The sequence below is a fragment of the Bos taurus genome, chromosome 5, assembly GCF_002263795.3.
Source record: "Bos taurus isolate L1 Dominette 01449 registration number 42190680 breed Hereford chromosome 5, ARS-UCD2.0, whole genome shotgun sequence".
NCBI classification, from domain to species: domain Eukaryota; kingdom Metazoa; phylum Chordata; class Mammalia; order Artiodactyla; family Bovidae; genus Bos; species Bos taurus.
In genome coordinates this window covers 67,876,769-67,902,786 of record NC_037332.1, presented here as the reverse complement: position 1 = coordinate 67,902,786, position 26,018 = coordinate 67,876,769, and the positions used below count along the sequence as shown (strand labels likewise).

Here is a 26,018-nt window from a genome sequence, read left to right as displayed (position 1 = left end):
CAGGCTCCTCTGTCCATGGGATTCTCCAGGTAAGAGTACTGGAGTGGGGTGCCACGCATTCCAGGTAGACTTCAGTTTTTTTGAAAGGCACTTCTTTAAAGCCTTTATCATCTAAACGTATCAGTTCCTTCCAGTAGGACCCTACTCCCTGGTCTCCTACAGTTAGTTCACTGTAAATACAAGGTGGATTTTGGTGCTGCTGCCATTTATTGAGGGGAAAGGAAGGCAAATGAAGAAACAGTATAAGAGGAGAAAAGAAAAGCAGACATTTTTATGAACTCCCACTTCATTATTTAGGTTGCAATTAAAGCAGGAAATCTTAACCTTTAAGGTGTGGACTTTAGAATTTAGCACTAATCCTATAAGCACTCAATTCTCCACTAAATAAATGCCTTTCTCCACTCAAACCCAATTTTCCCTAAGAATTTCAGGACCTACCATTTAGCCCCAAATGTGGTCAATTTGCTGCAAATTCATAAACATTTCAAAGCAGTAGTCCTTACCTAGCTGTCTTCTTCCATTTTTTAGTACTCATTAAAAAACAAAAATAAATGATACAAAGGAGAGTGATAAGTTTACTTGGAAGAGATGTGCTAAATAATTTTTAAAATTTTAATTATAATTTGGCAGTAGGCTTTTCATTCATGGCACTGCACTTCGTTAAATGGCTAAAATTAACTATGATCATATAGAATTGAGAACATCAGATCTTATCAATTAAGTGGGTGCAAAGCTTATTAAAAAATTCATAAACATTCTTTTTACTCCCATTGGTATTAAAGCCAAGATCATCTATAGAATTGATATAAAGATCAAATGCCTATACACCTTTTTAAGTGCAAATTTATGACACAAGTAGAGAGATCAGACAGAAAGGAATATTAATAGGACTTTGTTTCATTTTACTTGCAAACTAAAGGTTTGAGTAACAAAATATAATTTATATAAAGCTAAAAGCCTTTTTAGGGGTGGCTCAGTGGTAAAGAATCTGCCTGCCCATGCAGATTGGGGGGATGTGGGTTTGATCCCTGGGTCAGGAAGATTCCCTGGAGGAGAAAATGGCAATGCAACCCACTCCAGTATTCTTGCCTGGGAAATCCCATTGACAGAGGAGCCTGGCAGGCTTCAGTCCATGGTGAAGCAAAAAGAGCAGGACATGACTGAGTGACTAAACAACAAAAGCCTTTTTATTTCAATTATTTTCCATTATTTACTGTGTCTTTGAAGTCTATCGCCATTTTCTATACCCATTCTTCAAAAAGGTAATGATTCTTTTAGAAAAAAAGTAAATAAAAACGCAAAGTAATTGTTACCGTCATCCTGAAGGCAAACATATCTAAATACACTGTTAGACTTAACTGAGAACTCAAGCTTACTTAAGACGGCAATGGTCAAGTATGAGTTCCATCTCTTAAAAATTACAGATACAATTAAACAAGGATGACCAAAAAAAAAAAAAAAAATCAGCAAAAATTAAAGCAGATATATCAAGGTGATCAGATTCTGAGTACCCCCACACCTGACGTATTAATAGAACATCATCCATGGCGCACATCCCTCCAAAGGTGCATCCTGCCCGCCAGCATTGGGCCAGTGAGGTAGGCCATGACCCATCCAGCCCTCAGTAGATGGTCCTAAGGGAGGACTGCCATCAGCTCACCACCACCCAAAGGAAAGATTTCTTTCTTTCCTTTGGTTCTACCCGGCTAACTCTGAGCTAGAAAAGAGACCACTGCAGGGAAATGAACTCACTCCAGGAGCTTGAGTTTGCTCTCCCCTGAGCCTGGGGTTTCTGGGTTTCCCTCCCCGAGAATTAAAAAGGAAGATGATAGGGTCGGACAAAGATAACCATCCACTTTTCTCGGTACTTTTCTAAACAACTCACTTTCAGCAGTTTACACTGCTGCTAAAAAAAAAAAAAAAAAAGTAAGTTATTTAGATTTACTGGAAAAGAGAGGGAGGGAAATAGGAAGGAAAAGAGATGAAAATAGGTCCCTTTGCCCTGCCAAGCTTCCCAGTTCTGAAATGTGTCTCATCCACGTTGATTCACAAGTGAGCAGGCGCCGGCGTTTCTTCGTCGTTTGTCTAAGGATGTGCTCCTTCTGGAGGTTCGCTCACAATCACCCTGGGTCTGACACCACGACCGGCTCGGTGAGCTTGTTCCCAGTTCAGGCGGGTAAAACAGACGTTAAGGTCTCCCACCTACCTTCAGGGTCGGACCATGGTGGCCTATCTTTCTCCGTTTCACAAGGGTTTTGGAGGTCCGTTCGGACAGCGCTCCCTCGAGGCCCAGCCCGTCCTCTGTGGCACAAAAGCAGAACTGAGCGGGTCAGTCTTTCCGCCCCGGGGCCGCGGCGGGAAGTGCGCGGCGAGGGCGGGGCTTCCGCGTCCTCAACTGCACTCCCCCCGGCGACTGCCCGGCCCCAGCCCCGGCCCTGACCTTGACCACGGCCGCGCGCCGGCTCGGGTCTCGGACCCACGCACCTGCACGCGGCCTGGAAACGTGGCATCGCGACCAGCGACAAACCCCAGGGTTCCGGCCGGACTCTAAGATAAACAAGTCTCGCTAAAATACACGTCCTACTTTCCCGGCAAGTCCAGAATTCAGAAAAGCCTCATAAAGAAGGCTAAGGCACAATTATCTCAGTTTTTATTAAAAACACCTCCCAACTTAATCTTTCTTTGAACTCTGCATCGCTAAAGCATGCAGAAAACCAACTTCCAAAGTTTCTTTGAAATCTGAAACCACGGGGCAAGATTAAGGACACTCTGCCCACTGAGGGTGCTTTTATTTAAGAGCCTTGAAATAATAAAGCAACACCCTACATGACAGCCTGGGTGCAACTGGTCCAATTTTACAAACGGGTGAACTCAGGTAGAGAATGAGTCAGTGAGAATTAAAAATAGACTCCAGTTATCCTGACATCAGGTCCATTCATCAGACAAAAACCACCCAAGCACCCAAAAGTATAGTCTGATAATAACAATAACAGCAGGTCCGATTCTGCAGTGTTTTGCATGTATTAATCCTGGATCTTCACCACTACCGTTTCATAATATGTTTTATCAGGTCCATTTCACAGATAGGGAGGAGGCACAGAAACACTTTCCTGCCCAAATTCAAGCAAGCTACCCAACAGCAGAGCCAGGATTCAAACCCGGCAGTGCAGTGCAGCCTTTACACGCCTACCCTGCCTGATACAGTGAGATGAGCACCAGTTCCTCTTGGTTGTCTCCTGTAACAGCCTGGGGAGTCACAGCAGTCTGAGCGTGGTCTCTCCGCTTGCACACACGGAGACACATATGACTTGCCAACCTCTCGCAATTTCTTAAGATTCAGTGGTGTGAAGATTACTCGAAAGGCATCCTTAAATTGCTACACTCGCTTAAGGCCGACAAGGCTCTGTCTATCTATTCATCGTATTTGCACCTACTCGTGCTCTACGAAATGATACAAAACCCCATTTTTCTCCAATATTCTGCAAACCGTCCCTATAAAGAAAAGCTAGACAGGAAACTACCAGTCGACAGAGGGCCGGTCTCACCTACCGACGCGCTAAGCTTTCACCGACCCGGGCGAAACAACGACCGACGCCAAAAAGCTCCCTCGCCTGGAGAAGCCTCACCCCTGCTCAGACACGCCTTCAAACGTCTCCCTTCCCCCTGCATCCCAAGGCATCCGGCAGGAGGATGCTCTGGGCCCGGCGACCTCACAGCCCGGGGGCTCCAGGCTTCCTCCGTTTCCAGTGAACCCGAAGCTTACACGAACGCGAGCCCTTGGACACCCGGCGATCCTCCGGACGTGCCAGCACCTTCAGCTCCGGATGCAATGCGGGACTGGAGCGAACTGAACGAAAGGTCCGCGGGTTCCCAGTGGCTCCGAGAAGCCACGCCCTCCCCTTAAATGGGCGGGCAAACCGCCAGAGTCAGAATGACAAAGCAAAAATCCACTCCTCGTGCAGCCCTGTCGACCGCGCGGATGGGCTTAGCAAAGTGGGATCTCCTAATTGGGTGACAGCACATCCTCTTCCTGCTTACAGCGCCCCCAACCCAAGAAAGGTGCAAACGCAATTTAAGGAACTATGTGGAACCGGAACCAAAAGAGTGTGCCTTAACTGAACTGGACTATGCCCTCAGGCAGTGACTCTGGAACTTTGTTACCACTGTGATCAGGCAAGGAACTTTAAAAATACTGACACCTGGTACACACTCCCAAACATTCTGATGTATTAATAATTGGTATTGGTGCGACCTGGGTGACTGAGGTTTTTTAAAACTCCCTGAATGATTCTAGTGAACAGCAGTTTGGGATCCATTACCCTATGGTAATGGATTAGTCAGTGTGGTGATTCTGTAAAGGAAGTGATGTGTCTTTTAAAAGAAACTTCCAGTCCATCCTGACTAATTCTGAAAAGTGACAAATTCTTACCAAGCATAACTTCGCTTTGTAGTACTTCTTCCTTATCCCACTCAGATTTCGGTTTGTCATGTTTGTCTTAAGGAAAACTGAGAGTGTATTTAACTCCAGTCATGCAGGCCACCTGCAGCCAGCTGCCCAGTTGAGCCACACTCTCTCATACTTCCTTGCTCTTACTCATATTCTTACTCAGCACTTGGTACTGGTAGGTGGCTATGAATATTTGCTGAATAAATAAATAACTGAATGCCTTTTCCACTGTGATGGTTACTGCCTGACTGAAGCACGCTCAGGTGAAAGGGTTGCTGGTCTCTAAAGAATCCATGAAGCCACAATTTGCTCCTTTGAGTCCCTTTCCCAGTGCAAGGCAGAGGTTTAGTGAAGCCCCTCGGAGTCTGAATGTATGCACACGCACGCATATGCACACACACATACACTATACATTTGGGGGAGGGGAAAAAACCTTTTCTCCAGTCTCCTCGGTTCTTCTAGAGGTCTAGGAATTGAATTGTCATGAGACAAATTACAGGAGAACATAAAATTTAATTACATACGTACAAAATTAACATGAGAATATGAGGTCCAAGGAAAAGTTAGGCAGGATGAAGCTTGTATACTGTCCCAGAGAAGAAGGAGGTAAAGGGTTTGGGACTTCAAAGGCAAGAAAGGAAATTTACAGGAAGAAGAAAATGAGCAAATGTCTGATAAACATTTGTTCAGTCATGCAGATTTCCCAGGTGGCTTAGTGGTAAAGAAGCCACCTGCCAATGCAGGAGACAAAAAAAATGCGGGTATGATCCTCGGGTTTGATCCCTAGGTCAGGAAGATCCCCGTGAGGAGGGCATGGCAACCCACTCCAGTATTCTTGCCTGAAGAATCTGATGGACAGAGGAATCTGGTGGGCTAACAGTCCATAGCGTTGCAAAGAGTCAGACCAACTGAGCACACAGGCACACAGGCACAGCGGGACCCAGAGAGAACCTCAATCAAACAGGCCTTGCTGAGTTCCCCCAGTCTACCACACCCAGTTCACGTTATACTTTTCTATGATGATAATTGTTTTTCCTGGAATAGGCCCTGTTGGCAGGTAAGGGGACAAGGTAAAAAGTTCTTCCTGAGGATTTGTTTCTTAAAAATAATCGACCCCAAAGAATCCTCAAACCAAAGAGACACATTTTGGGGTGAAAAGTTTTGTTCCCCTCAGTTCAGTTCAGTTCAGTCGCTCAGTCATGTCCGACTCTCTACGACCCCATGAATCGCAACACACCAGACGCTAAACTGACACTCTCCCTGTGTGGTGGTTATTTATGCGCATGTCTCACCTGCTTCTTGCGGTGACCCAAAGACGAAAGAGCAGATAAAACCAAGGAGGGTCTTGGAATGCAGGTATGGAAAAACCAGACCCTTATTGTCCTTTCTCCCCCATGTTGTAACTGTTAATGGATTTCAGATCCTCCTGAGCCGTACAACCTGCCTCCCCTCCTACCCCACAGGGAGAAGGTATTTGCCTGACTCTTTCCCCCACCCAGTATATGTGCCTCATCCAATCAGCAAATGACCTGCAAGACCCCTATCCCACTCCTTGTACCCTGGGTATAAAAGTGGACTAAGGACCCCTGTTCTACGTCAGTTCTCGCTTGAGCTGGCCCACTGTTCTAACAGCATCTCCCACTCTAATAAACTTTATTTCCCTCTCATTCTAATGTCTGGAAATTTTTTTCCAACCCGCGCATGGACCACGACAATCTGGAGTCCTGAGAAGAGAGGATGGGTCTAGAACATAAGTGTTCAGGAAACAAGATGACTTAAGAGAGCAAAGAATGGTAAATGTGAAGGAAATAAAGCTGGGATTAAGGGAGAAAACAACATTTACTCCTGGCTGCGATGCTGAGCTCTGTATTAACCACATATATGCCTTATTTCATTCAAGCTACACAAAACAATTCACGAACCAGGGTCATAACTCTGCATTCTTAAAAATCTTTAGAAACTACAGTTTATTTTAAAAGCATGTCTTAGGATACAGAAGGACTTTAAAATCATTTAACTTAATGTGCTAAAAGCAAGTGATAAAGGTTGACTTCTAACAGCCTTCTGTGACAGACAGGCAGAGTTACCAGAAAAGGCTAGATAAGGCATTTTTAACTTGATACTGTTTTTTGTTTGGCCATATGGCAGGCAGATCTTAGTTCCCTGACCAGGGATCAAACCCATGCCCCTCTGTACTGGAAGCACAGGGTTTCAACCACTACACCACCAGGGAAGTCCCCTTCACACTGTTCTTAAGTGAGCAGATTATATTAACAACACACATCCCAAGAGTAGCCCCATGTAGTTACTTTCTATGTTTAAAAAAAAAAAATTACCATTAAAAAAAGCTTCACTTTCCTTTCAAACGATTCTTGCTGCAGTTCCAGGCCCAGATATCTTATCCTTGTCAGGAAATACAGAGAATGCCTTAGTTCTATTTAGTTGCTGGTTAATGGGAAAAGAGCCTCATCGCCCCCCATCTCTCATGAGGCAGCATTTGTTCCAGTGGTACATCTTGCCTCTGTTGACTGGGTTCCTGTTATTCCTCCTGCCTAAAATTATCTTCCCTGCCTAAGGGCCTCCTCCCTCAAAGCTCATTTGAAAAGTCACCTCCTCTGGGAGGACTTACCTGATTTCTACCTGAGTGTTTATCACTCCTTCCCTCTTCAGTTCAGTCGCTCAGTCGTGTCCGACTCTTTGCGACCCCATGAATCGCAGCACGCCAGGCCTCCCTGATCATCACCAACTCCTGGAGTTCACTCAGACTCACGTCCATCGGGTCAGTGATGCCATCCAGCCATCTCGTCCTCTGTCGTCCCCTTCTCCTCCTGCCCCCAATTCCTCCCAGCATCAGTCTTTTCCAATGAGTCAACTCTTCGCATGAGGTGGCCAAAGCACTGGAGTTTCAGCTTTAGCATCATTCCTTCCAAAGAAATCCCAGGGCTGATCTCCTTCAGAATGCACTGGTTGGATCTCCTTGCAGTCCAAGAGACTCTGAAGCGTCTTCTCCAACACCACAGTTCCAAAGCATCAATTCTTCGGCGCTCAGCCTTCTTCACAGTCCAACTCTCACATCCATTCATGACCACAGGAAAAACCACAGCCTTATTACACAAACCATCTAAATCCAACAGAGTTTTGAGAAGACAAAATCTTGCTTGATTTATTATGCCCTCCTGGAACCTGTTATATATAGTAAGTGTGCAGAAAATGCTGGAAAAGACCCTCTGTTCCTGAGCTGTTGTCTAAGCACACTATTAATGGGTCTACATAAGTGTTTGATCAAGGGTACTATTGCACTAAACTACTGTTCCTCAATAAGCCTTTCTCACATACACATACACACACACTTAAACACACACTGAGCTAGAGTCACCTTTCTGACACTCAAATCTTCTCTGTTCACACCTTCAGTGGCTCTCTAGGAACCTCCAATTAAGGTCCAAAGTCCTCAATTGTACTGACTTGGCAAGGGCCACCCTTGTTAAATCTAGATATCCACATATTCTGAACCCTACTTAACCAGAAAACATAGCTGGAGAAAACAAAGAAATTAAAAGTAATTTCACTTTAAAGTCAAGGCCACTAATCTCAATGTGTCTCCAAAGCTGCCCAGCAGTCCTTTGTATCACTGATACATTTGTTTTCCCAATTTCCAGAGTGACTCTTTCACACCAAACCTCTAACACACTGTGAACAAAGGAAAATAAAGAGCATTGCTCAAGTTGGGGCCCAGGTTATGCCACCCCAAAATGTGCCTCAATGCTGATTTTTTTTTTAACTAATTACTTAAGAAATGGCCCCAGGATTTCTCTGGTGGTCCAATGGTTAAGAATTTGCCTGTCAATGCAAGGGACACAGGTTCAATCCTTGATCTGGGAAAATCCCACATGCTCTGGGGCAACTAAGCCCATGAGCTACAACTATTGAAGCCCATGCACCCTTGAGCCTATGCTCTGCAACAAGAGAAACCACTGCAGTAAGAAGCCCGCGCACCACAGCTAGAGTAGCCTCTGCTCACTGCAACTAGAGAAAGCCCATGCAGAGCAAAGAAGACACAGCACAGCAAAAATAAAGAAATGGCCCCAGTGCAAGAAGGACACTCTGACTCTCCTTTCTGTCTCTCTGAGAGAAAGAAAGAAGTCATTCATGTGAAAGTGCACTCCTGCACCTGGAGGCAGAAGGACACACTTATCACCAAAGATAGGGAATGTGGGGCCAGGATGCCTATAGAAGCAAACCTGTTTGGATGTCACTGACTCATGGACATGAGTTTGAGCAAGCTCCAAGAGTTGGTGATGGACAGGGAGGCCTGGTGTGCTGCGGTCCATGGGGTTGCAGACTCGGACAACTGAGCAACTGAACTGAACTTAATATATCCCAAGCCCACACTATGTTCGTATTTGCCACTAATTGGGCACAGAGAACCTCAGTTTCTTTGTCCTGTCGGTTCCTCACAAATGTACTGTTTCTTTGTCTAAAAAATATAAAAGCTGCCTCCTTTGGCCACTTCATGGATCCCATTTCTATGGGAGCTCCATGGGCATGAATTAAAATTTGTTTCTTTTTCTCTTGTTAATCTGTCTTGTGTCAATTTTATTATTAGTCCAGCCACAAGGACTCAAGAGAGTCAGATGTTCCCCCTCCTCAACACTCAACACCCAGTTCTGTAAGGATTAAGTTGCAACCCAATTCAACTGCCCACAAACGTGAGAGGAATTCAGGATGGAAGCAGGATGAAGCATTCTATGCTTTGGATAAACAGGTCCTTAAACAACTCTAGTTGTGGTGCGCGGGCTTCTTATTGCCGTGGTTTTTAGAGGCAGGTCCCAGGAAGAAATTCAATGACCCCAGGTTTTTGCATCTTCCCACACTTAAATAATCACTAAACTCATTAAGTTGAGCTACCTGTCCTTTGTGATTAGCAGTAATCTTTTATTAAGATCTATGCTTGACTTCCTGGGCTTCCCTGGTGGCTCCTGCCTGCAATGCAGGAGACCTGGGTTCAGTTCCTGGATTGGGAAGATTCCCTGGAAAAGGGCATGGCAACCCACTCCTGTCTTCTTGCCTGGAGAATCCCATGGACAGAGGAACTTGGCAGGCTACAGTCCATGGGGTTGCAAAGAGTCGAACATGACTGAGCGACTAAGCACACACACACATGCTTGACTTTCTAGCCAAAAGAAAAAAAAAACATCATGAGCACTGTCTCCGGGATATAGTTCTCAATAAGAGCCTGAATAAACTCCAACTCTTGTGTTTTTCTTTAAGTCAACAACACCTACACTTTGCCATAGTTCCATGACCTGCTTTTTACTTTAAGAAAATAGTATAACCAGAAAGAACCTCCACCTATATCCAACACAACCACCAAGCTGGCATACTCCCTACCTTCATCCTTGTTTTAATGAAGGCCAACCTCTCCACTTGTGTTCGGATTTTCATGTTTTCTTGACTTCTCAATCTTCAATAATTTCACTCCTCAAATTAGCCTTCTTCTCTGGCATTATCAGCTTTTTGTTCCCACCTGATCATTCCTATCATCACACAAACACAGTGTAGTGTTCCCATTTTGTAAAATCTCCCCTGATCCCAGACGCCCAATCCCTGTAGTTACCAGCCTAACTTCACTGCTCCCCTCACAGGAGAGAAAAAAAAAAAAAAAGCTTTTTGGGAAGAATTCTTCGTACCCTGAGAATAAAGTAGGGAAGAGAGGTCAGGACAGATCTAAATATTCGGCCTCCAGCAGAGACCAGAGTGAAATGAAGGAGCAAGACTTAAGGGGGAAATATTTCTAAGCAGAGGAAACAGGGTATACTAAACTCCTAAACGGGGAGACTGCCTGATTTGCCTGCGGATCTGCAAAGGAACCAGGGTGTCTATAATTCAATGAGTGAGGCACAAAGTGGTAGGGAGGGAGGTCAGAGAAGTAGCCAGGGGTCAGATCCCAAAGGCCATAGTCAGGACTTTGGATTTCATTCTTAATGTGATAAGAAGCCAAAGTGTCACAAGAGAGGAGAGAGAAATGATCTAATTTGCACCCTTACAGGATTGCTCTGCTGTGTGGAGAACAGACTAAGATCGAAACTCAAAAGTGGAGGAACGCAGACCAGTCGGGAAATTACTGTGGGTGGTACAAGCTGAGATGATGAAGGTTTGGATTAGTGAGGTGAGACTATATTATCTGAAGATAATGCTAATTAGTTTTACAAATGGATGGAATAAAAGAAAGAAAAAAATCAATGATGACTCCAGTGTTTTGACCTTGGCTGATAGATGTGGGTACTCCTTAATTAAAAGCGGGGATGCTCAGGGAAGAGGAGAAAAGATGGGAGAGATAGAAAGCAATAGTTCTGGACAAATCCATGGTGTGGTTTGAGAGACCTGCTGCTACTGCTGATGCTAAGTCGCTTCAGTCGTGTCTGACTCTGTGTGACCCCATAGACAGCAGCCCACCAGGCTCCCCTGTCCCTGGGATTCTCCAGGCAAGAACACTGGAGTGGGTTGCCGGGAGAGATGGAAAGCAACAGTTCCGGACAAATCCATGGTGTGGTTTGAGAGACCTACTGCTATTCAAATGGGGATTTTTGAGTAGGCAGTTGGTATGCAAATCTGGAATTCAAGGGAGAAGTCAGCATTAGAAATAAAAACTGGAAGTCAAACATAAAAGATACTTAATGCCATGGATATAGAATTGTATATAATGTTGGGTTCTTCAGAGAAACAAAAGCAACACAGACAGAGAGAGATGTATTTGGTTCACAGGATGTCGGGGCTGGCAAGTCTGAAACCTATAGAACAGGCCAGCAGGCTGGAAACTCCAGCAGTCTTAATGTTGCAGTCTTGAGCATGAAGGCCCAATTTTTTTTCCTCTGAAAAAGGAGAGGAAAAAAAATCTCAATCTTTTCTCGTAAGGCCTTCAACTGATTATAGGAAGCTTTCTTACTTTATGGAGAGTAATCTGTTTTACTCAAAGTCTATTGATTTTGCTATTAATCATGTCAAAAAACAAACAAAACACCTTCACAGCAACATCTAGACTGGTATCAGTCTGATCAAACAACTGGGTACCATAAAATCAGCCATCATGGGACTATATGAAATGACCTAGTAAGTTAATGTATTTGGAGAAATGAAGACAATCCAGGACTGAGCCCTGGCAAAGTGCAAAGGAGACATGTCCAGCAAAGGAGGCTGAGAAGGCGCTGGAGGGCAATGAAGGAAAACAAGAGAATGTGGTACATCAAAAGCCGAGGAAAACGTGATCCAAAAAGGAAGATCGGTTATATCAGGTGTTGCTAAGAAATCCTACAAGATAAGGATTGAGTCAGCAAAGTCATTGCTGACTTCATTGAAAATGATAAGGATGTGTGAGGGAGGAGGTAAGCCTAAGTAGAGGAGGTTCAACAAGAAACAGAAAAAAAGCAAAAAGGACATGGAGGTAACGCATGTGTACTCAGTCATGTTTTGAAACCCCATGGACTGTAGCCCACACCAGGCTCCTTTGTCTATGGGATTTCCCAGGCAAGAATACTGAAGTGGATTGCCATTTTCTCCTCCAGGAGATCTTCCTGACCCAGGAATTGAACCTGAGTCACCTGCATCTCCTACATAGGCAGGCACGTTCTTTACCACTTGAGCTACCTGGAGGTACTAAGTATAGCCAACTCTTTCAAGGAGTTTTGTTGTAAAAACAGAAGAAGGAAAAAAACAAAACGGGAAAGTAGCTGAAGAGGGATGTAGGAAGGTTTTTTTGGGTTTGTTTTGTCTAAGAAGGAAATTATTATAGCATATTTTTTGCTGAAGAAATAATCTAGGGAAATTTGGTGATTTCCAAAGAGGAAAGTAGCAAGATGAGATCTGTAAATTACAGAGGTAAAGTCCTTTGAATATACATCCATTATGCAGCACAGACTTAAGTCAAATCTGGGTTTCTATCACTGATTAGAGAGTCAAGTTACTAAGCCTCTCAGCTTTCTCACCCTTTTTCTACAAGGTCTTCTGTGGTCCTTCTACCTCTTTTGAGAGTCACCCAAATCTCTCCATCTCTATGCCCTAGCCATTAGCCTTTTTTTTCAATCTCTTTTTCACCCCTCAAATCAAAAGAGCTTTTATTGCATCTTTAAATATCACAAATGAGTCCAAAAAACCATCTGGCATCTTGCTGTTTCTGTAGCCAGACCACTCAGATCTTATTCATCAGCTTGCTGAACTGTTCCCTTTCAGAAAGACAGATCCCATTCAAAAATTTTCTGATATTCTTGTTTGTTTAAAAAAATAATAATCTTTCTTTCTTTCTTTTTTTTTTTTTTTTACTGTGCTGGGTCTTAGTTAGACATGGGGGTATCTAATTCCGTGACCAGAGATCAAACCCAGGCCCCCTGTATTGGGAGCGGGGATTCCTAGCCACTACAGCACCAGGGAAGTCCCTAATATCCTTGTTTTTACCTGTTATCATTTGCTGCATCAAAGCAGCTGAATTTGAAACAAGCTTAGTGTTGTTTCCTTCAAGAATCAACTCATCTTTCTGGGCTTGAGACACTGAACAAGCAACATCTTGCTTCATCTGAACCCCAAGGGGATGTATTTTTCACCTCCCCAAATTTGGATTTCAAGAAGAGAAACATTCTTGACATAGATGGAGAAGCGAGCACACACAGACCTCATCATGTAACAGAAGTCCAGTGTTACACCCTTGATCATGTTCCGTGCATGATTACAAACAGTGCAAAGAGTCGTCAATTCTTTTCTATTTCCCCACCATCTATTAACCTGGAGCCCCTTCTTTTTCTTTCCAGGGAGACTGAGCTCTACATTGATGTGATTGAAGCCCCTCCACAGGGTGCCTTTAGGACTCTTCACAATAACTGTGCATCCCTTCAAAGTAACACTGGCATTTTCTGTAATAGTCTGATTGCTGAGAATGGTTCATTCCCACAGTAGATGTAGCAAAGAAAGTTCAATCTCTTTAATTAATCTAACTATAGGCTTTGCTAACTCACTTAACAAATCTTCGTTCAAACACGTCTTGCCAAATTGCCCTCTGAAATGCTGTGTCACCATGCATTCTTTCTGATTAGTATTTACCACAGTTGCAGTTATATTTTCATGTATGGATATTTGATCAATGTCAGCCTCCCCTCCGGAATAGCTTAGTTCAATAGAACTTTCTGTGATGATGCAAATATTCTGTATCAGCACTGTCCAACTCAATAGCCTCTAACCACATGTAGTTATTGAACAAATAAAGCACAACTAGAGCACTTGGGGATGTAGCTCAGTGGTAGAGCACATGCTTTGCATGTATGAGGTCCTGGGTTCAATTCCCAGCATCTCCATTTGATTTCTCCCTGTTTAATGCTCAGAAAATACGAGAAGTACAGATGTGAGTTTTAAGTTTCATTTATGTTTAATTAATTTAAATGTAAATAGCCACATGTGGCAAAGATTATTTATGTCCCCCACAGTCTTCCCAGCACTTAATTCAGGGCCCACACTTAGTAACTGCTCAATAAATATTTGTTGAATGATTTCCCTGGTGGTCCAGTGGCCAAAACTCAGGTCTCTCAATGCAGGGGGCCCAGGGAACTAGATCCCACATGCTGCAACTGAAGATCCCATGTGCCCAACTAAGACCCAGTGCAGCCAAATACATACATTAATATTTTAAAATAATTATTTGTTGAAAGCCTCAATCTGTACAATAGGGATATGACTAGTTAACTTGTAGATTCAATCTTTTTCTAAGAGGAAAAGGGGAGGGGAGAGTCTCTACATGACAGGGTCAGCTATCAAAGATTCTCAGTCCTCCTATAAAGGTGAATTTGACCTTCAAAAATTTGATCACACGCAGAGGGCAGCTGGGATAGTAAATAAGAACATATGGGGTGATCTGGATAAAATAACACCCTGCAATATGCTTAGGAAGTGTACCTGGAACACGTGGTGGTCCATCAGCTTCACAGAGGGCAAGTGAATGAAGGTGTAGGGAGATTGAAGAAGACTTCACAAAGCAGGTGATATTTGAATTATATCTGGAGGAATAATAAACGTGGTAGGAATGGGAGTGGGATGAAGTCCTGAGAGGTTTTCAGTGCTTACCATGTACCAGGCATAGACTTGGGTTTTTATATGGCTAATTTAATCCTCGCAATAATCTGATGAGTGAGATACCATTATTTTCCCCATTTTACAGACAACTGAAAAAACTGAGGTATAGAGTCAAAAATCATCTTCCCATGGTCACCTCGCTAATGAATGGCAGAGCTGAGGCTGATACCCAGCCCTTGGCTCTTACCACGATGCTCTTCTACCTCATGAACTGAATTTTTCTTGGCAGAGGGAATCATGTATAAAGACACCGTAGTAGAAAAGAAATGGCGTGTTTTTGCATGAGATGCCAAAATGTAAGGGGAGATGAAACAGTAAATAAATGCTAGGGTCAGTCTGGGGTTCCCAAGGCAGTTCAGTGTATGGCTCTGTCCCCTACATTTTCAGTTAATCCTCACAATAACCCAAGTATTACACCATATTATAAAATAAGAAACAGAAATTCCAGGAAGTTAAGAATCTTGCCAAAGGTCACAAAGCAGGTGTGCTGAAGTCAGGATATAAATCTAGGTGTGCCTATTTCTAAATCTACTGTTTGTCTTACTATTCAGTAATGTATAGTGAGGTATGGGCCGAAAAAGAGGCAAAAGGAACATGCTCTAGGGACAAAAGAAAGGATGAATTTTCTGACAAGAATCAGGTCAGAATTCATCCATGAAAGATCTACCTTGAAAACTCTGAAATCCTGCTTGGGGGACCATAATCTCTGTGAAGCCTTCTCTGATCAAACACAGCATTAGTCACTCCATCTTTATTTTTTACGTCAAGCTACATTAAAGCTTTCTGTTTACATGGCTGCCACTCTCAGAACTGTCGCTTACTAAGCACCTCTCTGGCGGGAGCTTTACATGTCATGTTCTCATTAATCATCTTAATAACCTTCTGGGAGATGTATCATCACCTCCATTTGCAGATAGTAAACCAAGGACAAGTGAGTGGCCAAAGGTCTAATAGCTAGTCCAGGACACAGGCCCCATGTTCTCTCTCCACCATAGTCTTTTTCATTCAGGGGCTGGTTTTTGCACCCCTAGTACCTGGCACAGTGCCTTCCCCATAGCAGGCAGGCACTCACTCGAGATTGGAATTCAACTGGTAGGATGGCAGGCTTTCAAATGTTAGTGAAGTAGAGAAAAGACTCTAAGGTGTTCTGGGAAACCAGCTTTGGACTGTAGTGGGGGGAAGCCCTCATTTGGAGCATTTGCCAATTTCCATGGTATAAAAACCCCCACTTAGGCTGATTTCAAGCTACCAACCTGATTGCAAAATCCCTGGATGTTTAACCATGGCTCTCTTGACCTAGTAAGAACCAGTTCCAGCACACACCTGAATGTTCAAGGTCCTCAGGTACAAACTACTTTCCCTCCTATAGCTCCTCTGCACAGCAGCTCTCTATATCCAGACTTCTTTGCAATCTCAGAAGGGTAGGGACTTAACAGTAAAGCTCACCTTTACCACAGCCCCATGACCTATTCTAATTCCAAATGGTCCTGGGAACACAACATCCCTTAAACATCACCTCCTTCTCTTGTATCCAGGACTATTTAATATTTAAGCACTTCTGCCTCCAAATGTGCCTGGGTCTTCTCTTCTGTGAATATCTGAGCTGGTCCCGTAGCCTCAGACAGCTTTCTACTGACAAGCAGTACAGAGCAATAGTTACGGGAGCCTCCTCTGACGTCACATAACCTGGCATTTCTGCTGACAAGTGGCACGTCCTTAGGAAGTTTCCAGTACCTTTGTGTGCCTCAGTTTACTGAGAAGTAAATGGTGATTTTTTTAAAAAAAAGAAACAGTACCTGCAGTTTATGTGGCAGTTGTGGAAATTAGATGAGTAAGTAGATGTAAACGGCTCAGAATGTGGTATAGGTATTCAATATTTGAGTTGTTCTTATCATCGTTATGTCCTTTAGGCATGGCACAAATCTAAGGAAGGCCTCAGTATTAGGATTTTCCCACAATAACTGTTTAAAATGTGTTACACTAGACTCTGTATAAAACTTAATTCAAAAAAAAAAAAAAAAAACTTAATTCAAGGGGGTAACCTATTCATCTTTCTTTTAATTAGCAGTATATATTTAAGCATGTCATTTTTCATAGTCATCCATTCTCATGGCTCAGAGCTTGTTCTTTCCCTGGTAAAAGAAAAACATAATTTTCTCAACCAAATTGGTAAAAGAAATGAAAAGACATGAGGAACTTAAAAAAAAATAGTACATGCATTTTGTATTATATGTACAGACACTGGAACAAGCATAAACATTCCCTTCCTACACCCCATTTGTTTTAGGTCTCATGGTGTCCCATTTCAATTCTAGAGGAAAGAAAACATTTTTAACCTAGAAAACAACTGGCCAGCAGAACCTCAGGAGGAACAGGCTTTACTGAAGTCAAGTCTCAGATGTCTCTCTCTTTTTTTTTTTTTGGCTGCATAGCATGTGGGATCTTAGTTTCCCAATCAGGGTGTGAACCCATCCCCCTCTGTACTGGCAGCACAGAGTCTTAGTCAGTGCACCATCAGGGAAGTCCCTCATACATTTCATCTTGTAAGACTAGAGATCAGCCACCCTCACCACCAGTCAAGGAGTCATGTATTAATTAATAGTTGTAAACAGCTTTTAGATCTTACAGATGGAATAAGTACTATACAGTTTATTATCATTATTAATCCCAAGACAGTTGATGACCAGTCATTGGTGGAGGTGTGTGGTCACCCATAAATCAGCCTTGAATCTTCCGGATTGGCAAATAATACTCCAGAGCCTGATCTGAATTAAAAGTGACCTACATCTCATTTATAACCTCAGATGTATTAAGACCAACTTTTCCATTCTAAGGACAGACCAAAGTATTTCTGAACTCCTTTATCTACAGGTTTACAATTGTCACCTAATCTTTCAATAATTTCAGGAACTCTCTTGAGGCTGTGTTGCAATAAAGGAAGCTAGATGACCTACTTATCTTGACAGGGTTCAATGTTAACCATTAAGTGAGCTTACTAGGCCTCTGGTTCAATGTTTGGTCATTGGCCTTTCTAAGAAGACGAAGTATTTTCCAACTTACTACCATCTTGACCTTAGTATCGTGCCTCTTCTTAAGATTGAAGTAGGATATGAATGTATGTTTTATATGGAAATTATTGTACTAATTCCTTCAGACAAACCAACCTCAGCTTTTCCACAGGCAAAACCTAGATGTTACTAGTATCACTAACTAGATTCTTGATTTTTAGCTCCCCAAAATAACGATTTCATTGCCCCATCTTCTTTCAACAAATATATGGCTAAGTGACAATATTATGGCCTATAGGAAGTAAACGAACTGTCAGGAGCAAGATTCAGAAATTGTTCTCAAATGGAAAGGACATGTCGTCCTTCAACTCTTCTTCCAACTGATGACTGGAGTTGGGGCACTCATCTCGGGATGTGAGATAGAAGACAAACACTCAGGACTGTGGAACATAAAGACAGGAGGACTCGGTATCATCTCCAACATGGTAGAGTACCGTCTAAGCCCTGGACGCATTACTTCTGTCTAAACTTCTCTTAGGCGACAGAGAAGTAAGCCTAGATCTACTTTAAGCCACTGTTGTTGTAGGTCTGCTGTCACACGTAGCCACACCTTGTTCTAATCAAAACACATGCGCATTATAGGAAACACATTTACATGGTAGGAATTTTTTAAATGAATAAAGCAAAGGAAGAAAACAAAATTATTCAAAATTTCACCGTCTGTACGTAATCAAGACCTAACTGTCACTTTACTTTGCAAACTTTCCCTGAGTGTCTCCGTCTATTCTCACAGCCTCAAACCTCACCTGGCGATTAAGCCTTCCCAAATCTCTATCTCCTGCTCATCTAGACTTACACACCCACGAGCCTATATATATATCCACACTGTACAATCACAATGTGTCCAAAACAAAAGTCATCATGTTCCCTAGTCTAAACTCCGTCCCCTTTCTCAGTGACTAATACCACCATCCCCTCTTCACAGCAGAGGTCAAGGCAGCTTGCCTGACTTCTCCCTATACTTCAGCCAATACTGGATTGTGATCATCTGTCTCCCCTACTAAAAAGGTTCCCCCAGAATAAGTAAAATGTTCCCCTAAGGAAGAATCAGCTCTTATTCACCTGTGTTTCCTCAGTACCTATAGCATGGCAAGATAGATGCACAAATATTTGAGTGATTATTCCCATTTTGTGCATTTCTTTCCAGTTTTTTCCTATACTTTTCGAAGCAAGATGTGACTATTATATAAACACTACTTTAAATTCTATTTTTTCATTAATCATTATAGTACAGAAAATTTCCCCTTACTATTATTAAAAATTCTATGTGAATCATTTTTAATGGCTGCATAATATTAACATGAACTAGCAGCTACTACTAAGCACTGACTATGTGTCAGGAACAGTATGGGCATTTTACATACAACCTCACTACATCCTCACTTCATAGATGAAGAAACAAAAGCTCAGAGAAGCAGAGTCCTCTGCTTGTGATGACTAATGAGCCACAATAGACTACGAGCCCATGAAAGGCAGAACTTACATCTTTTATGTACAAAAGCAGCCCCTCCAACATTTGTTGAAAGAATTAAAAGAATCAACTATTTACAAGAATGTATATGTGGCAATTAAAAAGAGATTTACTTGCCTTATAAAAGCTTAATCTATCCTTTTCATATCTCAGCACATTGAGAAGAGGACATTAATTAAACACCATGTTAGATACATTACAAACATCCTATTTAATTCTAACAACTCAAAAAGAGGAGTAACGCTGTGCCACCCGCCATGATAGGAAGCCAGCCATTATCTTTGCACAATACAAAGATATATTTTCTACTTCCTACTTTAGAGAAATTCTTTTTTATAAACTGTGTATTGTTTTCTTAAATGGATAATCAGCTTCTCTACTTGCATTCATTCCAAGACAGAAATTTACTTGAATAGAAGTTATATATGTATGGATTTTGATGTGAGTTCTATACAACCATCAGTCTCCACCCTCTTGATCCATTTATATAAAAGCAGAGCACACATGAACAGCCCAATCAATGCAGTGGTTATTTCCAAAAATAGTGCTAATGGTGTGTGAGATGTGCATATGTGCGTGTGTATGTGTGTGGGTGTGCATGCATGCGTGTGTATAGAAGTTAGTGGGAGAACCATGACCAATAAGAGCATAAGCACAGGTTAGATCAGAGAGCAGCTCAGCAAGGCCTGGCCTTTGGAGACATTCCCTAGTATCAAGCTCCAGCTCTATCACTTACTGTTTGTATGACGCTGAGCAAGTTCTCTAACGTCTTTGTGTCTTATCTCCTAAGCTGTGAAATGAACATAACAGTAATATTTATCTCACAGAACAACATAACTAAATTAGTTAACACTTGAAGTGCTAACAGCAGTGGCTCATAAGAAATTGCTACATAAGGGTTTCCAGAGAAACATGAACAGACAATTCAGATAATATAATAAAACACATGGAAAATTTTTGCCACATTAATAATCAGAAATAGATTGAAATAAAGACATATTTCTACCCCTCAAATTGGCAAAAACTAATTTTTTGAAGGTAAAGTGATGTATTTATTACAGTGAATACCACTGCTCCCTCACTACCTGTCTGTAACAACTTATCTGTAAGCATAACACTTTTCAGCCTAGCTTTTGATTCAATTTTAAATCAAAACCAGTATTACAATTTCAACATATCAGAGATACAAGGCCAATTTTCTTTACACATATACTACAGTTACAAGTCAATAGGAAAAGGCCAATAATTCAATTAAATAAAAATGGCAAAGAACATGAAAGACTTACACAAAAAGAACTACAAGATACCTCACACATATGAGAGATATTCAATACAATATCATCACTATGTTAGTATAACAAAAAAATAACTTTAAAGAAACTATTATTATTATTTCTTAATACCAATTACAGGGAAAACTCATTGAACCTGTGGTTCAGTTCAGTTCAGTTCAATTCAGTTCAGTCGCTCAGTTGTGTCCGACTCCTTGCAACCCCATGAACCGCAGCACACCAGGACTCCCTGTCCATCACCAACTCCCAGAGTCCACCCAAACCCATGTCCATTGAGTCGGTGATGCCATCCAATGATCTCATCCTCTGTCGTCCCCTTCTCCTCCTGCCCTCAATCTTTCCCAGCACCAAGGTCTTTACAAATGACTCAGCTCTTTGCATCAGGTGGCCAAAGTATTGGAGTTTCAGCTTCAGCATCAGTCCTTCCAATGAATATTCAGGACTGATTTCCTTTAGGATGGACTGGTTGGATTTCCCTGTAGTCCAAATGACCCTCAAGAGTCTTCTCCAACACTACAGTCCAAAAGCACCAATTCTTTGGTGCTCAGCTTTCTTTATAGTCCAACTCTCACATCCATACGTGACTACTGGAAAAACCCATAGCCTTGACTAGATGGACCTTTGTTGGCATAGTAACGTCTCTGCTTTTTAATATGCTATCTAGGTTGGTCATAACTTTTCTTCCAAGGGACAAGCATCTTTTAATTTCATGGCTGCAGTCACCATCCATAGTGATTTTGAAGCCCGAAAAAATAAAGTCTGTCACTGTTTCCACTGTTTCCCCATCTATTTGCCATGAAGTGATGGGACCAGATGCCATAATCTTACTTTTCTGAATGTTGAGCCTCAAGCCAACTTTTTTATTCTCCTCTTTCATTTTCATCACAAGGCTCTTTAGTTCCTCTTCACTTTCTGCCATAAGGGTGGTGTCATCTGCATATCTGAGGTTATTGATATTTCTCCCGGCAATCTTGATTCCAGCTTGTGCTTCTTCCAGCCTGGCATTTCTCACGATGTACCCTGCATATAAGTTAAATAAGCAGGGTGACAATATACAGCCTTGACATATTCCTTTCCTGATTTGGAACCAGTCTGTTGTTCCATGTCCAGTTCTAACTGTTGCTTCCTGACCTGCATACAGGTTTCTCAAGAGGCAGGTCAGGGGTCTGGTATTCCCATCTCTTGAAGAATTTTCCACAGTTTATTGTGATCCACACAGTCAAAGGCTTTCACATAGTCAATAAAGCAGAAATAGATGTCTTTTTGGAACTCTCTTGCTTTTTTCATGATCCAGCGGATGTTGGCAATATGATCTCTGGTTCCTCTGCCTTTTCTAAAACCAGCTTCAATATATGGAAGTTCATGGTTCACATATTGCTGAAGCCTGGCTTGGAGAATTTTGAGCATTACTTTACTAGTGTGTGAGATGAGTGCAATTGTGCGGTAGTTTGAACATTCTTTGGCATTGCCTTTCTCTGGGATTGGAATGAAAACTGACCTTTTCCAGTCCTGTGGCCACTGCTGAGTTTTCCAAATTTGCTGGCATACTGAGTGAAGAACTTTCACAGCATCATCTTTCAGGATTTGAAATAGCTCAACTGGAATTCCATCACCTTCACTAGCTTTGTTTGTAGTGATGCTTCCTAAGGCCCACTTAAACTTGTGGAGTTACTAAATAATACACATTATTTAAAAGGCTCTAGAACTTTAGAAATGTTCATACTCTGACCCAGAAATTAATTACAATAATCTATCCTAAGAAAATAATTCTAAGTATTCAACAAAAATTTTATGCCCGAAGAAAAATATTTTCTAACCTGTTATTCCATAATAGCAAAAAATTGGCAACAGAAACTGTCCAACCACAATGGAATGGCTAAATAAAAATATTACATGGAATATAACAATGGAGAAATTATTAAGAACTTGTAATAACATGCAAAATACTTTAATAACAAAACAGTACACAGGATACATAAGAGATACACAAAAAATGTTAATAGTGGTTATCTCTGGATATAACTATATGTAACTTTTGTATTTTATTATACTGCAGTCTCTTATATTTTCTAAAATGAACATTTCTACAGATAAAATTTAAGTCTCATTCATAAAAAACAGAACAACTTCCCAGAGATCCCCACTTCCTATTGATAAAGTCTCTTTACTTTTATGCTTTAATCTCTCATCATTCTCTCCATCAGACCCTCTTTAGTATGGTCACTCTAAACGAACAGGTCATGATGTTTTCTAACTTGTTTTTGTTTATGGCCTTGAATTCCTTCCTATTTTTTTCTACCAGGAGAACACCTATCCAACATCCTATCACAGCTACTCTGTGATTCCATGGCCTTCAGAAAGGAGACAGAAACAAATGAGAAAAATGACCTTAAAGAACGGCACTGTGGGACTTCCCCAGGGGTGGTCCCCCCTGGGTGGACCACTGGTTAAGAATCTGTCTGCCAATGCAGGCAACAGGGGTTGGAGCCCTGATCTAGGAAGATCCCATGTGCCAAAGAGCAACTTTGCCAGTGGGCCGCAACTGCTGAAGCCCGTGTGCTCTAGGGCCCAGGAGCTGCAACTACTGAGCCCAGCGCCTAGAACCTATCCTCCCCAACAAGACAAGCCGCCCCAATTATAAGCCTGTGAACCACAACAGAGTATGCCCCACTCACTGCAACTAGAGAAAGCCTGCATGCAGCAATGAAGACCCAGCACAGCCAGGAATAAATATAAATAAATAAATGTTTTAAAAAATATATTACATGAGACAATAAGGATGTTATTTATTTTTTTAAAAAAGAACAATTCTGTGCCTTATTCATCTCCTCTCCTGCCAGTGCTTGGCATGTAAACAGGTGCCTAAAACACATCTGCTGAACAAATAAGTATCAGTTACCAAAGTGGTGAGATCTGAACTAGCCTGGGCACCTCTGCCTGTAAGGGGCTGGCTTTATTTTTGTTTGTTTTTGGCAGCATGTAGGATGTTACTTCCTCAACCAGGGGTCAAACCCACACCATCTGCATTGGAAGCGTTGAGTCTTAACCACTGGACCGCCAGGAAAGTCCCTGTAAGGGGCTTTTATTTGTTTAAGGAAAGCCATCTCTGAAGAAGTGAACGAGGAACCAGACAGGTCTAGGCTTGACACAGCAATGGTGAACAAGCTACTAAAATGCTGAGCATCTGCTTCCTCACTTGCAAAACAGAATTACACCCAGCAGCCCCACAAGGTCATTGTGAGGATTAAGTGAGAGAGATGTGAAACACTGGCATGAAAAGGGAATGTTAATTCATCAGTACAACTCAAATGTTAGTTCCTCTCCCTTCTGCTGAAGGCATTAAAGCCATGCTTTCTGTAAGCAGCCTGGGGGGACAAGGGTGACGCATCTCAGAACCCCTGGGCTAGTAACATACAGCATCCAGATCCATACTTGTGGCAAACTGTCACTCATGTCCTCTAAGACTTAATATCTGCTTTCTACATCGATAGCTGAAGAATGGCAGCAGCTGCCAGACCAAATTAAGAGGATTACTTTGATGTTGTCTGCTACACATATCAAAGTCACAGGGCAGACCCTCGAGACCAAGATACAAGACTTCATATATCAGTGAGCCCTGTGAGTGGGAGCTTCCACACAGGAAGAGCCAAGGTACAGCTGTCACGCTAGCAGGTTGCACAACCTCTGGTTACAACAGCCATCTTCACGTCTAGGAATACCTATCATGATATCCGTACTATGAACACCACACACAAGGCAGGAAGGGTGAGTCACGAAAGGTTCTGAGGAGGGAGGTGGAGGAAGTAGATGGGAGCGGCCAAGAATTACCAATGTGTTTACTAGCAAGTCAACTATCCTCTCTATCAATGCTTTTCTATGCTTTGCTTCCTCTTCATATGAAGGTGGCACCACTGCGCACCTCACAGATAGTATTCTGAGGAGTAAACAGGAGAGCATGCATGAGCTGCTGGCACAGGGAGGACGGTATTTGTGACCATTCCCACTGCCCACACACAGATGCTAATGCCGTGCCTGCCCATGCTGAGTGCCTCCCTCCAATACCAATCCTGAGAGATCTGAGTTCACCTTGACAGTTGTTCTCAAGTAATACCCTTTAAGTGAAGTGAAGTCGCTCAGTTGAGTCCAACTCTTTGCGACCCCATGGGCTGTAGCCTACCAGGCTCCTCTATCCATGGGATTTTCCAGGCAATAGTCCTGGAGTGGATTGCCATTTCCTTCTCCAGGGGATCTTCCCAACCCAGGGATCGAACCCGGGTCTCCCGCACTGCAGGCAGACGCTTTACCGTCTGAGCCACCAGGGAAGTCCTAAGTAATACCCTTAATTCATCTAAAAAAAGTGAAAGTGTTAGTCTCATGGCGGTTTCTTTTCGCCACCATAGACTGTAGCCCACCAGGCTCCTCTGTCCATGGGATTTGCCAGGCAAGAATACTGGAGAGGGTTGCCATTCCCTTCTCCAGAGAATCCTCCCTGCCAGCACAGCCTCCCTTCTTGATTTTCTTTGAGAGCCGATAGTACTGCAAACACCAGAACTCACTCTATTACCAATCCAGTTAGACAGTACACAGCACTAGCTGCCACAGGCCCTCAATTCTAAAGGAAGATTAAGGGCATTTTCTGGGGAAAATAAAAATACGTAAGTTTCATCAGAACAGGTAACACACCTGCCTGGTTCCCTACTGTATTCCCAGTGCTTAGTATAGAGTCTAGCATGGCAAGCATTCAGGAAACATGCTAGATGAATAAATGCACCCATCTGATTCTATACCAAATACCCCTGACTACCAACTGGCCCTCTAATTATTTGAGAATCTACTCTTAATTCAGGCACTGGAAGGGTTAGGGAGCCAAGACAGGTGTGAAAGGCATCCCTATGGTTCTTCGTGGGGTCAAGCACAAACAGATAAGAAGCTGTATCTTTTGAAACCAGCACTTAAGAGATCACATCAGCAATTTCAGCTCCATAATCACAAGCTTCTTGAAGACATGGACAAGAGCACATAACTCTCCCGTGGGACTGGTTCTGAGCCCACCCCTTCCCAACATGTTGGACCGTGCTCCTCCTATGCTGCAGACAAGTTAAGTCTCACAGAATCCAGAATGACTGACTGGATTAACGCTCACACTTCCTCCTTGCCTTGGAACACACGACCTCAAACTCTGGGCATCAATACACCTTTACTTTCTTAAATAATTGTTGAGGATCCCAAAGAATTTTTGTTTATATGGGTTACATTTATTAATATCTACTCGATTTAGAAATTAAAACATTTTAAAAATATTGTCTTAAAATTAATAATAAACCCATTACATCTTAACATTTTAATTTAAATTAACTATATTTTCTTAAATATAATGAGAAGGTTGGCATTATTTTACATTTTCTGCTATTTTTTTAAGTGTCTGGTTTAAAAAAAGATGATTCTCATATCTGCTTCTTCATTCACTATATTGTGATATATGTTGTTTTGGTAGAAGTGTATGAAGAAAATCCAATCTCAAAAAGACAAGTAGTTGGAAAAATGAGAAATATTTAATAGATTTTTTTTTTTTTAGATAATTGTGGATATTCTTTTTTGATACTACACCAAAACTCAACGAGTGGTGACTG

General features: G+C 42.2%; 1 protein-coding gene, 1 non-coding gene and 1 pseudogene across 2 annotated transcripts in view; 1 reads left to right on the top strand and 2 right to left on the bottom strand.

Annotated features, from left to right (window-relative positions):
* Positions 1-3,849, bottom strand: part of TXNRD1 (thioredoxin reductase 1) — a 63,037-nt gene extending 59,188 nt beyond the window's left edge. Inside the window, exons 1-2 of the mRNA NM_174625.5 lie at positions 3,764-3,849; positions 2,207-2,301 (exon numbers count right to left, since the gene is read on the bottom strand). The gene's annotated coding sequence lies outside the window, so the exon portion shown is untranslated. The remainder of the gene's footprint in view (positions 1-2,206; positions 2,302-3,763) is intronic.
* A 7,975-nt stretch (positions 3,850-11,824) lies between these two features.
* Positions 11,825-13,375, bottom strand: LOC101906262 (large ribosomal subunit protein uL6-like; annotated as a pseudogene).
* A 338-nt stretch (positions 13,376-13,713) lies between these two features.
* On the top strand, positions 13,714-13,785 carry TRNAA-UGC (transfer RNA alanine (anticodon UGC)). The gene has a single exon. It is a non-coding gene; the product is annotated as a tRNA-Ala (tRNA).
* The last annotated feature ends 12,233 nt before the right edge of the window (positions 13,786-26,018 follow it).